Here is a 17,792-nt window from a genome sequence, read left to right as displayed (position 1 = left end):
ATTGAGCTGTGAGTCTATATGAACAACACATGCAAATAATGTTAATTTACCCACATTACACACATTACAATACATACATAACATCTGTGCCAAAACATTCATTTATAGACACACAAATACAAATACAGGTCTTTACATACATCAAAAGCCCAACTCCATGATCTATAAAGACAACGGTCTTCCAAACCTAGCCTCAACTCGGAGGCATCAAAAACGCAATAGGACTTTTACTGGTGGCTCAGTTAGAGAGTCCTCTAAGCTCTACCTTCATGTTGCTCACCTATAACATATATACATAAATATTGAGCTAAAGCCCAATTAATGACAATAGTGTAAAGGGGTACTGAATAATGTCCATTACAGTAATTGAAATAATTCAATTCACCAGTGATTCTTGGATCAGAACTTTACAACATTGCTTATCAGTGCTTGTAACACAGTTATATCAGTACATCCCTTAGCATAACAGAATCGCAGTTCCAATTGGAATAGTCAGAGATCTCTGTGCATAGATAACCATGGTATTATTACCCCCAGGCAAGGGCCACATGAACATAGACCATGGTATTGTTACCCCCGGGCAAGGGCCACGTGAACATATACCGTGATATTCTTACCCCCGGACGAGGCCACATGAACATAGGTTGCGGTATTGTTACCCCCGAGCAAGGGCCACATGAATATATGAACATAAACCATGGTATTGTTACCTTTGGGTAAGGGCCACGTGAGCATATGGACACCACATTGCATTTCAGAAGAATAGACAATCATTCATACTTCACAAATGGCATATCAGAAATCAGAGGACAGATGGCATCATATCATTCAAAAAGTAGTTATATGTAAAGTTGTTACACAGTGGGCTTTTACGACGGTTGTGCAATCCTCGACTCTTGACCTACAATCCCAAATGCACATAGCACAACACATGTCGTATCATTATATATATTCAATTGGCTAACATGGCTTGGCTTGCTTACATGAACTTCTTATCCATTTCTATCACATAACTTGTGCACATTGGATCACATACTCGGATCATTGACTTGTGTTCATTCAATACTTATTCGTTAAATCATTTCTATTTGTTCTTTCATTTCTTTCATGTTCATGCTATGCATATGCATTTAAAATACACCTAAAAACCATGCAAAGGGAAGTCTGGAAATCAGAAAAATAGAAATAAAACGAAATTGGAACTACCCTGAAAATCGCACGTGCGAGAGCATTGGCCGCACGTGTGGAACCACCCCCACACGTGCGCCCGCTCGTGTAATTTAAGCAGAATGTTCAACTTGATGTGCTCTGTTTTCTACACGTGCGGTTCTGGGTAAAATTCTGTCTGAAAATCTGCTTGGAATGGGAAACTCAACCTTTTCAAAAATAAACTCCAAATTTATCCATATCAAGGCTTAAAACCCTCAAAAACATCTTGAATTTCCCACCTCTAACTTCAAATAAAAATCATGACTTCAAGACAAAATCCAAATTTCCATGTAAAAGCTCACAGGCTTGAATTAAGTTGGTAAAAAGCATAAAACATGCATATAAGAGTTCCACTTCTGAAATCTATGGAGTTTCCTCCCCAAATATGAAGAATCATGCAAGAAAACATGATTTATAAACATGAATTTCATAAACTTATGCCATGCATGTCATACATATGAACCAAATTCCTCCATTCTTGCCATGTATGCTCATATATGATTTCTAGGTTAAAATACAACACAACACTTTCAATTAGACATGATTTCCTCTTAATGCAACTTAACTTCTATGAGATCATGACTGTATCAACCCTCTTTCAAGAAATTTGAGGAAGATTCTTACCTTAGAGAGTTGGTTTATGGAGATCTTATTTGTCTTCCTCCTCCTTTTTTTTTTTTTTTTTTTTTTTCTAGAGCTCTCTAGAGCTCTCTCTTCCTTTCTTTAGAAGGATCTCTCTCTCTCTCTCTCTCTCACAGATATTTGATCTCAAATGATAAGGATGAGCTCATATGGAAGGCTCAAGTATATAATATATATATATATATGTAGCTTATGATATGTGAGGCCATCTAAACACCACTTAACGAATTAGATTGAATCAATTTTTCTTTAAACTTCCCAAATGATACCAAATATTCCAATGAGCCCATCCATGTACATAATTTCGGTTTATGAACCTATTTAGGCCGGCACTTTCAGTTTTAGAGCTGTAAGCACAATAGATAATTTCCCAATTTGGACAGATATACACAAATCAAACCATATAATCACTAATTAACACATATAATTGTGATTTGCATTTTGGGGCCATTACACTAAGACTTAAGACTTTTCTAGATGTGAACTCCAGATCAACTGTCCCTTTGCCTTTGATAGTAGTAGTTGAAGAGTTGCCCATGTAGAAAACTGTTCTATCACTCACTTGTTCATAAGTAGTGAAAAGGCTCTTGTCGATGCAGACGTACCTCGTTGCTCCTGAGTTAATCAACTAGTTACCAGCATCTTCGAGCATGTTCACCTTGGATACAACAGCCACAAGCTTGTTCTTGGCATTTGATGTTTTCTGACTTCTTCTTGTATGACCGGCATTCATGTTTGAAGTGCCCTGGCTTGCCACAGTGCCAGCAAACGCCTTTCGACTTTTTAGCATCTTTCTTGGGTTAGAGGTTGCGCTTACGCTTCCCTTTGTTGAACCTCTTGCTATCATCCACCATGTGGATCTTAAAAGTTTGAGTCAATTGGTTATCTTTACTTTCAAGAAGTCTTGACTCTTCCTCAGAGGTGTTGAGCCAATTCCTCTAAAGTAAGATATTCCTTTTTGTGTTTCAAGGTTATCTTAAAATCCTTCTAAGAAGATGGTAGTTTCTCTATTATAGATGAAACATAATGGATTCATCCATGTTCATATTTTTTTGTCAGAACTGACTCAGAATATGTTGAATCTCATGGAATTGTTCCATAGTGGGCTTTGTATCAATCATAGTAAAACGCATAAAATTACTAACAAGAAGTTTCTTACTGGTGGCATCCTTGGTGAGATACTTTGACTGCAATATGTCTCAGAGTTGGTTTGCCATTTTCAGATGTTGATACACATCGAACATAGAGTTTGACAGTGCATTCAAAATGCGTCCTCGACAAATATAGTCGTCATTCTCCCATTTGGTTCTGGTACGGGTTTGCTTCACCATCTTATCTTCTTGCTTCGCCGAATAAGGGATAGTCAACACATAGACCACTTTGAGAGTAGTGAGCAGAAAGTGCATTTTTTTTTGCCAGCGTCAAAATTTCCTCCATCAAATCGGTCAAGCTTCATGAATCTTGAGTCATTTCTTAAATAGACATTGCCATATGGAAATATTGTCTTTAGATTGTTGTAACAATTCGTTTTGAATTCTTAAGTTGGTAATCTTCGAGTCTTCAAACCTTGACGATGATCTTGTCTATGTAGAACAGAAAATTGATGCTTCAAGTCGCGTTACTTAGTTGTTTTTCTAAAGACAAAATTTGCACCCATCAAAAGGTGTGTAGAGGGTTACAATAAATTCACCTCCAAGATACAATGAAGTCTGATCTAAGGATCAAGTCTACCGGTGTTTGCACTGACAATAGTAGATCAGAATACTCTTATTATAATCAAGAAAATCAAGACACAAATAATCAAGTTTACAGAATTTGATTACCAGTAAGAAAAGCAGAAACTTGCTTAAGAAACTCTTCATCGAAAACTCTAAATCAAGAGGGGAGAGAGAGAGAGAGAGAATTGCAGGAATGCTTTAAGATTATTTTTTTTTGGAATCACTAACATGGCTGATTTTGCAGCCTATTTATAGACCTTGATGCACCTGATCGAATGGTCATCTCCCTTGATCGCATCCGATCAGATCCAACCGTTGGATTGACGATCTATGGTGCAAATCCATCTCATACCGAATAAATGCCTTGACCAATCACAACTGATCCCGATTGGGTGCCATCTCAACCATACGGTCGCATACTTTTCTAATCAAAATAATTAATCAGTTTATAACTAACCGAAATTGTAGTTGATACTTTTCTGTCTTTGTTTTTATTAAAAGTGAAATTAACCTTGTTTGGGATTAAATATTTTAGTCAAAAATTAAAAAATATTATAAATTATCACATCATTCTCTTTATTATTTTTAATGTCTTTTTATAAAAAAAATCATAAAATTATTAAAATAATCTGTTCTCGAATAAACCGGTCCCATATATAAAAATACATTCCTCTCAGTTTTTTTGAATAATACTTTATACACTAATTAATATACCAATTAATATACTAATAAATAATATGACATAATTTTAAATATTTTAAATATTTATAATTTATATAATAAATGATATCTATAATAATATCATAACATCTATACTATATATTAAGCAAAAGGGGGTTTCTAACCCCAAAGGCTTGTGGGAGCTCCAATATGTCAATCCTAATTTTTTAATTTTTTATTTTTTTAAAAAAAAAATTTAACCTCAGCATTTATTAACTTCTGTCAACCCACAAGACTTTTTTACTTCTCTCATAATTACTGCAGTACCTTTTCCAAAACAAATAATTTGTATATTAAAATTTTTTTAAAACAAATATAAATATTTATATTTATATCTATCTATTTATTTATATCTATCTCTAACCCACAAGTTTTGTGAGAGTTCAATATCTGAACCTTAATTTTTTAATTTTTTTTAATTTTATTTAATCTTTTTATTTACTATTTTAATTTTATTTTTAATATGATTGAAGTTAGATAAATATAAACACTCACAAAGAAAAAAATGTGATTGTAGTTAGTTCAATGGTTCTTTTTTTTTTTAATGTGATTGTAGTTAGTCAATGGTTATTTTTTTCATTTATTTATTTATTTTATTATGAAAAAAATGTGATGTGATTGTAATTTGTTCAATGGTTCTTTTTTTTAATGTGATTTAATCTTTTATTTACTATTTTAATGGTTTTTCTTTACAATTATTTATGAAAAAAATATGATCGGAGTTAGATAGCATAAAAATATTTGTGATTTGATTTAATTTTTTTCTAATTTGATTTTTAAAGTACCAATTATTGATAATGATTAGATTGTATTTTGAAAAAAAAAATTGTAATTAATTTTTTTAACTCACTGTGTTTTTTGAAAAAAAATTATTATGTTTTTTTAACTATCAATTCACTTAATTTGTGATTTGATTTTTAACTCATTGTGTTTTTTGAAAAACAAAATGGATTGTACTCATTAGGGTCACATAATGTACCAATTATTGATGATGATTAGATTGTATTTTGAGAAAAAAAATTGTAATTGATTTTTTTAACTCACTATGTTTTTTGAAAAACAAATTATTGTGTTTTTTAATTATCAATTGACTTAATTTGTTATTGATTTTTTTAATTATTGATGATGATTAGATAGCATTAAAAAAATTGTGATTTGTATAATTGAAGTTATCTTCTTTTGTTTATAATTTTATTTTTTAATATGAATGAAGTTAGATAAACATAAATACTCACAAAAAGAAAAATATGATTATAGTTTGTTCAATGGTTCTAAATAATCTTTTTTATTTACTATTTTAATGGTTATTTTTTTCAATTATTTTTTTATTATGAGAAAAATGTCATTGTAATTAGATAGTATTAAAAAAAGAATAATGTTTGGTAGCTCGAGAGATTGCCCCCCCAAATCCCCCTAATGCCCAAAACGACGTCGTTTTGGGCATTAGCCTTTTTTTTTTTTTTTTCCCTCTATTTTCGAGTCTTCTTCCTTCCATTTTCCTTCGAGTCCGCAGAGGGAGAGAAAGAGAAGAGAGGGGAAGAGGAGAAGAGAGGGAGAAAGCTTGCCGATCGTCGCAGCAGCAGTAGCTCGTCGCCTCCGCCGATCGTCAGCCCCCCACCTCCACCCCCCACCCCCCGCCTCCGCCTCCGCCTCCGCCTCCGCCTCCAGCCCCATTTGTTGGGCCCCCTCCAGTCCCTCCCCCTCCTCCTTCCTCCTCCTCCCCCTTCTTCTCCCTTCTTCTGATCTAAAAAAAAAAAAAAGTCAAACGTCGAAACGACGTCGTTTTTAGATTAGGGGGATTCGCGGGCAGCTGTTTTCGAGTTACGTAGCATGACTGTTAAAAAAATTGTGATTTGTATGATTGAAGTTATCTCCTTTTGTTTATAATTTGATTTTTTAATATGATTGAAGTTAACTCACAAAAATAAAAATGTGATTGTAATTTGTTCAATGGCTCTAAATAATATTTTTCTTTACTATTTTAATGGTTCTTTTTTTTCAATTATTATTTTTTTATTATGAGAAAAATATGATTGTAGTTAGATAGTATTAAAAAAATTGTCATTTGTATGATTGAAGTTATCTCCTTTTGTTTATAATTTGATTTTTTTAATATGATTGAAGTTAGATAAATATAAACACTCACAAAAAGAAAAATGTAATTGTAGTTTGTTCAATACTTCTAAATAATCTTTTTATTTAATATTTTAATGGTTCTTTTTTTCAATTATTTTTTATTATTATGAGAAAAATGTGATTGTAGTTAGATAGTATTAAAAAAAAATGTGATTTGTATGATTGAAGTTATCTCTTTTTTGTTTATAATTTAATTTTTTAATATGATTGAAGTTAGAATAAACATAAACACTCAAGGGATTTTTAAGCAAAAAGAGGTTTTTAACCCCAAGGCCTGTGGGAGCTTCAATATCTCAATTTGAATTTTCTAAATTTTTTATTAAAAAAAAAACTCTACATTTATTGATTTGGTCAAAATCGCCTGATCAGCATTTATTAACTTTTTTCAATCCACATGCCTATATTTATTGATTTGGTCAAAATCTCCTAAACAGCATTTAAAATACTCATGTACAAATAATTATAGATACAATCTGTGTATAGTTACTGCAGTACCATTTTTAATTTCTCTCCTACACTATAATTAGTGATAAAATTATTAAATTATTTTTATAAAAAAATTTAAAAAATATAATTTATGTATTAAAAAAAATTTAAAATAAATATAAATATTTATAATTATTCCGTGTATAGCACAAGTGATAAGTTAGTATATTAGTAAGCTAATTGCAATAGGTAATACCGTTTTACTCAATCTCACGTACATTTCTCCTTAAAAATTTAACGGTGGTATTAGGACTCTACCCATTACACCAAAAGGTTCTCTCTCTCTCTCGCTCTCTCCCCGCCTCTCCCTGTTTCTTCTCTCCCATGTTTTCTTCTTACGATTTGAATTCGTTTCGTCTTCATTTAATTATTTGCTAGGGTTTGGAACGATGCATTCATGTGCCCCTCGCGATTTCTGTTCTTCGCAATTTCTTCTTATGATCGATGCATTCAATTTCATTTGGAATTCTGTTCTTCGCGATTTCTTCAATGGTACCCGATTTGTTCTTCTTGGTTTCATTTCATTTAGTTACAATTTTCAGTAGAGAATGGCTTTGTTCGCTCTTTCTTCTTCCCCTGGATCATTTCAATTGAAGCCATATTTATATGCATTTTAACTTGTTGAGATTATATTTCAATTCTTGATAATTTTGTTTTTCTATTGTGAATTCTGAGCAGCAATACCTTTTTAAACATATGCATAAATTGTTGAATATATAGGTCAATGGTTATATATTCATAATCTTTGCTTTGTGTTAGTGGATGTTGTCAATGTGCTTTCCCCTAATTTATCTACTGCAGTTTTTTGATAAATGGGTCAGGAGATTGCTCTTCTCATCACCTGTGTTTTGTTTTATTATGTTTTGTTCAGGAGATTGCTCTTCTTAGTCAGTTTGAGCATGAGAACATAGTTCAATATTATGGCACAGATAAGGTACTCTTTACTTTCCATGTTGTCTTGTGGTTGATGCTCTTTCAGTTTTTTCTATCTATGTCTATGGGTTTGATGGTTGTGGAGTGTTCGGAATAGTTGAAGTGAAACATAATAGGATTTATTATGACATTATTTAAACACCTAGTACAAATATGAAAAGATTTGTTTTTATGTTTCTTGTCTTTCATTTATCATGGAATCTATATGAAAAGATCCTGCATTGAAAGAAAAAATGGATAGGTGAGCTTAATGAAAGGTTTTTAGAGTATCTGAACTTACACTCATGCTCATGCATCTATAATTGTAGAAATGTAGTTCAAAGCGAAGCCATTGTGCATACTCTGTTATGAATGTTAGCTATTTATTTTATAATGATTACATTTTGTATTTTCTTTCTTTACATCTATATGAAATTTGCAGTTTAATATCTTGAATTAAGATTGATTAGGTTTTGTTATTTACTATTTGCTACTAAGTGCATCTCCAATCATTAACCTCTTTTTGATAGTACTCAACCATCTTCAATCCTTTCATCAAATGTTCATTAATTTTATTTTATTTTATTTTATTTTATTTTTTGGATTTTGTTTATTTTCTAGCTAAGGCTTTTTGCATGGATTTTACTGATTTTTTGGATTTTATTTTTATTTTTATTTGTGTGTGTATCTCTCACAACAGTCAGATTGTTGATTCTACTTTTTGTCTTTGTAATGAGAGGAGGTTTTTGCACGCAAGATGTTTGTGTAAAGGTCTGGACAGTTTTTGCCAAAAGGTTTCAATCAATTCCTACATACCTGTTAGTGGATCAAGTAGTTAGAGCAGTTCTAGCAGTGACTCTAGTTCTTCTTCAATTTTGAAAGAATACATCACACAACTCTTTTTTTCCCTTTCCAATTTCTCAACTAGTTTGTTTGTCAATCAGTCAAATCTCCTTGCAAATACATACTCGCTATCTTCCCCGTTACGTGGGAAGTGGGTGGAGCAAATCAGAAATTCCCACACTGCACGTCGAGAGTGATATAAAGAGGGATGACAGAATTACACAAATTTTAATTGATACAAAAATTTCCACACGCTGGACTCTTGCAATCAATATTGAGGAAATAGAAGTCTTAGAGTTTAAAGGTATTGTAGATGCTAGTAAAATCCTTTCTTTGTTCTTTGTCCACTCTTAGTTTTTAGACTTTTTTTTGTTAATGACTGAAATGCCATCTGTTCTTTCCAAAACATGCTTGGAGCCTCCTCAATTCTAGAGTAACCATTGCTAACAGTTTTTTCGTGCAAATACTTGGAAAAACCCTAAGTTCATTCTATTAAAATTTTATTATATATAATACTAGCTATTACTGTCTATGATAGAGGTTTTTAGAGCTCTAAAATTATATAATAAAAAAATTTACATGACTCACGAGATTTTTAATAACAGGTAAACAAATGTTATCATACCCAATAAATTCACTAACTTTCTGCTCACCTCTCATGAAAACAAATTTATACCAAAAACTCCAACCTTACAATACATCTAAATTCATATAACTCATCTAGGGTAGGGAGAGGGGGAGACAGAGAGAAGAGAGCAAGAGTTAGAGAGGTGATAGAGGGGGAGAGACAAAGCCTGAGAGAATAGTGAGAAAGTCAAAGAGGAGTGAGAAAGAAAAGAGATTGTATGAGAGAGGGAGGGTGCAATGGAGAGAAGAATGAGAAGGTTCAGTGACCAAGTGAGGTGGAGACTTTCTTTTGAATCAGTGAGAGAGGCATCTATTATTTATTTTTTTTTATAACAACTGTTAGAAGTACGTTGATACTAATTTAGCTTGAAGCTTAGGAAGACAAAATTCCATTTATAGAGAGAGATGTGTGTATGTATATTTATGTATTGTTTCAATTCAATTTTCACACTAGCCTTCTCATATTACTAATAAATGGATATACTTGGTGAGAGGCCTTATTGAATTTCATGTTGTGTTCTCTTTCATTATTAGACATTTGGAAGACAATCAGCTTAGTGGAGAGTTACCCCATCACTTAACAAAGCTTGCATAAACTGTAAATTCCCATGGCCTGTGTTCGGTTAAAAGGAACTAATGACATATTGATAGTTAGTCTTATTGAGTGACTGTTTAACATTCAAGGGGTTAGGAGATTAAAGTTTTGAAGCAAGGAAGGTTTTATTTGAACTTTTTGAATTGATGATAGCAAACATTATTAATCAGTGTTACAAGCTACTATAATTTTAATTGGATTAATTGAACTGTTATGTTCGTTGAATTAGAGTTTTTCGAATGCTGGATTCTTGAGCAAAGTGATGGTTTCTTTTGGAGTTTCTTCACTTTCAAATAATTATTTCTGCACTATATTAGTCTATTACTAGTAGTCTTTCCAATGCAAAAAATTACGTAATGGCTTGGAAATCAAGAAGAACAGGTGAAGTGGAGATTTTAGGGTGCTGGAACTTAAACATTTTCACAAAAAAAAAAAGAAAGGAAGAAAGAAAATGGTGGAATGATTCTTAGTTAAATTGGCTTCAATTGCGTTAATATATGTTCGTTGTGGTATATTTAAGGACTTGTTCACTAGTTATTCACATGCCGTGAAGCACAAATCTGGAGAATTGTCTAAGTATCCAAAAAGTTTATTTGGACTTGCTTCACTTGTTATTCACCTAATGTGTTCTGCTTTTTGCATAAAGGCAGTTTCTATTTCTTAGTTTTCCTTTATGAATTTTTGTTTCACAAGCAAGTGTTTTGTTTGAATCCCAAGGTAGTTTTTTTGTTGTACAAAATTTGTTTATTTTGGATTTAGACATACATACCTTCTGTGTGTACTACATGTTTTGGATTTACACATACATACCTTCTTGCTAACAAGTGCATCTAATCTAAGGCAAGAAATAGACCAAAAAAAAAAAAAAAGAAGTGAAAAAAACAAGGCATTTTTCACTTTTTTCGAAACACTTTTCATTGTTTTCAGAACTTTTTAAAACCTTTTTACCTTTTCTAAAACACTTTTTGCTGACATTGGCTGATTGTGTCTTGGACCAGGTACCAATTTTGGTACTATTGGATCTGCCTGGACTTCTCTTTTTCTCAACTTACACGCTTCTTGCCCCCTTTTTTTGGGCAGAGATATATCACTAGGCAAGTTAAAGTTCTATATTATTTTGTACCCCAAGTTGTGATCTATGATTCTAAGGCTAATCCCTCACTGAGTGGGGATTTGTGCTATCGATTGCAGTTTATCTATTTTATTTGGGCATGCTTTTGATTTTCTTTCATGCTTATCAATGGTCATGCAAGAAGTCTACCATAACTAATTTCCCAGTACAGCATTGAAACTGATATCAAGTTTAACGGTCCATATATATGGTTTTAATCCATGAGAAAGAAAATAGATTCATTTTATAAAACAAAAAATATATTGAATTTAAGTATTTGGTTTCGGCAATTGTTAATTACTTTTGTTGTGTGTTTGCACTCAAATGTATGTGTGAGTTTTCATTGCTTTTTTATTCTGGGTGTCTAATGGTTCATGGACTTTTTTTGTGGGTTCTAACAACACATCTTATGATTTACCCTTTGTTGTTTAGGGCAAGAAAAGAAAAGATATGATCTGCATTGCACTTGTTGATGACACTCGTGATCAATCCAAGATTAGGATGAATAATGTTGTTATTACTCCATTCAAGGTACTTTCTCTCTCTCTCTCTCTCTCTCTCTCTCTCTCTCTCTCTCTCTCTTCTTTCTCTATTTCTTCTCTGCCATTGTTTCATCTTCTTGTTTTTTGGTTTGAATCTGCTCCTAGAGTAAAGTTAATTTCATTGTTGTTTATAGCATAGCTAAATGAGTTGGAGTTTGGAAATTTCTCTCTCTCTCTCTCTCTCTCTCTCTCTCTCTCTCTCTCTCTCTCATTCTTCTTTCTCTGTTTCTTCTCTGCCTTTGTTTCTTCTTCTTGTTTTTCAGTTTGAATCTGCTCCTAGAGTAATGTTAATTTCATTGTTGTTTATAGCATAGCTAAATGAGTTGGAGTTTGGGAATTCCATCGTTTGTTAGGCTTTTGCAGTCCATGTCATATGTTGAAATGGCATCCACATCTGAAATCAAGGTTTCTATTGCCTTAATGATAAATCTGAACTTCCCATAACACTGAAGAGAATGCAAAGTTGCCACCTTATGAATAAAGAAAATGTAAGGTTGTCACCTTATGCACATGCCCCTCCGTGGACTTATCACATCCATTGCCCATTACTTGCTTAATTTGAGAGACATTACACATCGTGTTTCAATTAATTATTATTCAAATTCTCACTTTCATTTAAAATGTTACTATGATAATAGTCAATAAAAAAAATCTTTCAGTTTACCATGGAAGTTGTAGAGAATGATTTTTTGTGTGGTATATGAAAGACCTTATTTGATAGAAATTACCTATCAATAAACAAAAAAAGGGATTATTGGGTGATAATCTTTTAAGGATAGGAGTGAGAATTTATTGATTGGTTAATTATGATCTATTGATTTGGTGAACTTGTGCCCCTCTTTGGTTTTGAACTTGTGAAATGAGAAAATAGAATTATTTGGTGATTACTCTCTTAAGGATAATAGCGAGAGAATGTGTTGATTGATTAACTATGATCCCCATTTGTCGCCAACATTGGTTACTTGTTTTAAGATGTAGATATACATATATGACAACTAGGCACCTAATTTTTGTGTTTTTTTTTTTTTGGACCGACAGCCTACTGAATTTTTATTTTTTATTTTAATAATAGGATCAGGTGAGTTATTTATTTATTTGAGTCTTTACAGTGACATCTCTGCTCTACTCTTGTTCCCTGTGGGACCTCAGTGACTTAAGGTAGTCAATTTGGTCCACAGAGCGGGTTGCCCTTCTTGCTGTCTCTTGATATTCTGAAATTATATTTGTCTCCGATGGGCCTATTGCATCTATTTTGTACTTGACACTGAAAACATCTATGATAAATTCTACCTCTTATGCTTTCAGCTGGAGTAAAGGCTTGGAAGCAAAAGATCATGTAATTCATATTGTCCATGAAAATTGCTAATTGAAATTCAATTTACACCAAAGAAGTGAAGAGTTAGTCAAAGCTGTATTTTACTATTTCATAACTTAATCTCAATGACATATGTCTGGCTTGGAATGTAAAAAAATTAAAGGAAAGTAAGTTACACATATACTTTGGTGTGGGTACCCACTAGCTTGTCCATGAAAATTGCTAATTGAAATTCAATTTACACCAAAGAAGTGAATAGTTAGTCAAAACTGTATTTTACTATTTCATAACTTAATCTCAATGACATATGTCTGGCTTGGAATGTAAAAAAATTAAAGGAATGTAAGTTACACGTATACTTTGGTGTGGGTACCCACTAGCTTGTCAATGAGTATGATAAGCAGAAATTGAATTTTCTTCTTATTAATTCACAGCTGACAAGAATGCTTGGATGAGGAAACAATGAAACTATCAGAGGCAATCAAAGCTAAGCTAAAGACTTACTTGTCTTGACTTTTCCTTATTAGTGGTTTAAATATTAAATGGTAAATTTGTTTCCTGATGGACATCCTTTATGACCTTGAATGTTAATTTTTGTTAGAAACCAGTTCAGAGTACTTAGTTTTTCAAGGCTTGAGGTGAAACAAATTTACGAAGCCAGTGATTGTAATTGTATTGGTTCTCTCATTTTATTTGCGTAAGCCTGATTTTTTTTCTCTCCCAATCATTCAAATGCAAACAAGAATATGGCTTGGAGAAGTCCTGCATAAGCAATTGCATGACCAGCTGACAATTTCTGATTTACTTGCCGATGGGGAACTGCTGTATGTTTTTTTCTCTTATGTATTGTGACACGGCATATATATTAGATACTAGATGTGCATGCTTCCATCTCTTATAGTGTCTGTGCATTGTCAGCTATCCTATAGGATAAAACAATGTTCCTTTTCTTGACACATGTTACTATATTTAGGAGAAGCATATTACCTAATGTCCTGCCTTTTCTTGGTATTAGTACTTCTTGTTCACACTCCTTTTCGTAATTCTTTGTGTTTTTTCTTTTTGGTTTGTGTGTGAGATTGTGGTGTGCTTCCATAACAAAAATGCTTTCCAAATTGCCTTGGTTATGTCATGAAAGTGAATATAGGGAAAAGTTCAACCATCTACCTCTTAGGATAAAACTTCGTGAGTATTGGTATTTTGGTTTTAATAGGAAAGCATCAGAATTTAGTTTCAATATGAATTAGATAATCTAAATTATGAATTATGTTCAAGATCAATATGACAAATAATATTGCCTTGATTTGTATGCTCACACAGATATGAACACCAGCACACATTTTATACTAGCTCTCTTAGTGTGTGTGTGTGTGTGTGTGTGTGTGTGTGTTTGTGTGTGACTAACACAGATTCTCTGTCGCATGTGCAGTGTAGTTTCGACTACATATTGTGTTGAGTTTGTTCTAGTGGAATCTGTTAATGTTGAAAGGCTTTTTGTGCTTATTCTTGCCTTGTTTTCTTTGTACATATATTCCAACATGACAGTGAAATCACCACTGAAGGGCGACGAATAACAAAACTTGTCCAAGCGGATTGTTGACAAAGCTGCTTTTTCCTGAATGTGAGTTTTTGAATATATTGATTATGTTGATGATGATCTGTTTTTGTGGTTTTGTTGTGAATTGGGTTTGTTTGTGAAACAGAGGGTTGGGTTGTTTCTTTGCAAGGCACCTACTTGTGTTTAAAATCTTCTAGGATCTTGTACTTTATGTTCTTTCTTGGGCATCTCTTGAACCCACACTTTTAAGAAATTGCATTATGTTTAAGATTTTGAAATCTTAAAAGTTTTGAAGTTTTATGTCAATATATCTTATTGACTACATGTTTAGTTGCTGATGAATAGTCACGAGTCACTGATTAGGTTGTGGTTTGAGACTTATCGATGTCTCTTGAGTCCCCTTGATCCAGTGCAGAAGTTTTTTAACATTTTTAGCATTTGAAGGAACTAGTAAATGGTTGTCTGTTTTCTCTTGTATTTTGCCGTCTTTCAGAATAGCGTTGTCAACATGGCCCTGCCTTGTGGAAGTGATAGCGATGAATTTCTTATTGATGGCCTTGATGATGATTCTTCCCATAGAGGGGCTTCCAGATTTTGGAGGAGCCACTTCAAGTTTATTTGATTTTTCAGATTTTTGTAGGTTTTCTTTGGAATATTTTACTATATTTGTATCTATATTTTGCCTTATGCTTCAAATTGCACGTTGGGTTGTGATAAACTTGTCTTAGTTTGGTAATAAAATTAAGGTCCGTGCCTTGAGCTCATTGTACTTATCTCTATTTTGGTTATAAAATTTCTTGCTGAATAGTGAGAAAATGTGTTGAGAAAAACATCTCAGCTTTTCAAAAAAGTTATATCTTTTTCTTAAATAGATCACAATTTTTATGAAAAAACTGAGATTATAACTTGACAAATGGTCACAATTGAGATCTTATTGCTACTATCATTCACATTTTTAACATTTGATCTCCAATTTTTAAGCTTTTTATCACGGTTAAAAATTGTGATGGAAAAATTGAACAATCACGCATTCATCCATCACAAAGGAAAAAATAAGATTGAAGGTTAACTGTGACCTTTAATTAATTTTGTAGTAGTGTTGGCGCCATGAAAAAATTTATATTATTAGTTTCTCTTGGAAAGCTGTATGATGTGCACTTCTTACGGGTGTATAAATTGATGTAATTTTACTAAAATTTATAATATCAATCATAAAATGTGTAACTTTGTAACAAATTGACGTAACAAAAATTATCGTAATTAAGTCATAAACTTTTGTTATATGAACTATAAAATTTGAAATATTTTGTTACGCTAATTTGTAATATGGTTAAATATTTTATAGTTGATATTATGAAATTTTATAGTAAAATTATATCAATTTGTGATGGAATGCATATGGTATGCATCCCTAAATACACTTTCCCATTTCTCTTTCAATGACATGGCACAATTTAAAATTTACGAAAAAGAAACCCGTGCACCCCTTTACGGGTGCATACCATATGTACTCTGTTACGAATTAGTGTAATTTTATCACAAAATACGTAATTTTGTCATAAGTTGGCATAATAAAAAATATCGTAACTAAGTCACAAACTTCGATTATATGAATCACAAAATTTTAAATATTTTATTAGATTAATTTGTGAGAAATTTTCGTATTTTGTAATTGATATTATAAAATTTTATAATAAAATTACTCTAATTGTGATAGGATGCATATGGTCAGCAACCATAGGCTTGGATTTGGGGTGGTTGTTGTGTTGTTGCGCAGCCGCCACTATTGTGCTGCTAAATAGGTCTATTTTGGGATCTATTTTGATAATTTAAATCGTTCATATTTTAGAGTACATCGAGTGGTGCACACTTAAAAAAAAATTAAGTTAATCAGATATCGTTAACCCTTTCATCTACTTACATTTGTATTCATTTTAATACTTTAAATCACAATTGTGATTTATTTTTGTAAATACAAATATGAGTGAATAAAAGAATTAATAATATCCGATTAACTTAATTTTTTTGTAACTATATTATATCCAATATACTATAAAAAATAAATAATTTAAATTATCAAAATAGACTCATTAGGCTATACCGGCTGCTGTGCACAGCAGCCGCCCTATATCCCATAGGCTTTGCTTTACGAAAATAACAAAAATTGATTCCGACGGCCGAGTAGATTACTCGAAAGTCGGATTGATTAGAAGGTGGTTTCACTCTGCTGCTTTTAGTTTTCATTGTATGAGATTCTCAGCATAGTAAAAGTAAAGTCGTGAGCTTTTGTTTTCTCTTTAATTACTTTTGGCTTTGCAATGCTGCTTTCGACATATGGATCCAAAATCAAGATGTCACTTGCCCCTTATGCTTCTTCACTCGGATAGATCTTTCTTCATTTTTCTTTTGGTTCGACACTACCAACCCATTTCAAGATTCTCTGCTCAATCACCAGATTTCCTGCAAAAATCCCAATTTGTTGGCTTCTTGTCGTCCCAGAACACTCACCGTCTTTTCCTTAGAAACCAATTGTTTCTTTCATTTTTATTCTTAATGCTAAATATACCTGGTTCTTGATGTTTGAGACTCGTATCTCTCTAATAGCCTGTGGACAAATTCAACTTTGGCTTCCACAAGTCTTTCTGATTTAGGTCCCAATATCTAATCCTCTTTTAGACCACTAAAATTGAGATAGAAGCACCTGAAAGCAGTAAATAAACTCTGTATGAGAGAGAGTAATGACTGAAAATTATTCTGTCATGACGAAACTGAAGTATCTAATAAAGAGTGAGGACAAATTGATGGCAGATGAAGAGAGGGATGAAATCGAATCTTTTTACAATCGGCTAAGATTCCTAGGAGCTATTCTCAAGGATATGGAGGAGAAACACCATGAGGAGAATGATGAAGGAGAAAACCTGGCTATGCAAATTAGCTATGCGACCTACAAGACAGGAGAATTCCTCAGCTTTTTTGTTTCCGAAGTTGCAAAGCAGAGGGACAGCAACAACAATGGAACAGATTAAGCCCATCGAGCCTCACAAATATCCTGGAACAGATTAAGCCCATCGAGCTAAAAGCGATGCAGTTTTATGACAAGACATATCAGATCCAACTCTTACAAGATGAAAAGTCCTTCGACGAAGTCCCGTCAATGTCAATTGGGAACAGAACCATGGTGGAGGAAGAAATTATGGTGGGCTTTGATGATGAGGCGTTGACTATAAAAGAGCGACTTGCTGGACGGCAGAAGCAGGTGTGGATTGTTGGGATGCCTGGACTTAGTAAGACAACTTTAGCCAAAAAACTATACAATGATCCTTACATCACACTACTTTCATATTCGCTCATGGATCTATGAGTTTACCCACATAAACA

General features: G+C 32.7%; 1 long non-coding RNA gene across 4 annotated transcripts; it reads left to right on the top strand.

Moving 5' to 3' along the window:
* Positions 1 to 7,138: 7,138 nt before the first annotated feature.
* On the top strand, positions 7,139 to 15,219 carry LOC145801892 (uncharacterized). 4 transcript variants are annotated; one of them, XR_014343689.1, is made up of 6 exons: positions 7,191 to 7,403; positions 7,783 to 7,845; positions 8,768 to 8,970; positions 11,432 to 11,530; positions 14,402 to 14,477; positions 14,908 to 15,219. It is a non-coding gene; the product is annotated as an uncharacterized LOC145801892 (long non-coding RNA). The 4 variants fall into 4 exon arrangements; XR_014343687.1 differs by lacking the exons at positions 8,768 to 8,970; positions 14,402 to 14,477; positions 14,908 to 15,219 and adding exons at positions 7,139 to 7,184; positions 13,291 to 13,377 and having other exon boundaries at positions 7,290 to 7,403; XR_014343688.1 differs by lacking the exon at positions 8,768 to 8,970.
* Positions 15,220 to 17,792: the final 2,573 nt, after the last annotated feature.

This window comes from Camellia sinensis, chromosome 11 (genome assembly GCF_055761805.1).
Source record: "Camellia sinensis isolate YWXY chromosome 11, ASM5576180v1, whole genome shotgun sequence".
Taxonomy (NCBI): Eukaryota; Viridiplantae; Streptophyta; class Magnoliopsida; order Ericales; family Theaceae; genus Camellia; species Camellia sinensis.
Note: the sequence above shows the minus strand (reverse complement) of the source record. Positions and strands in the feature narration are given on the sequence as shown.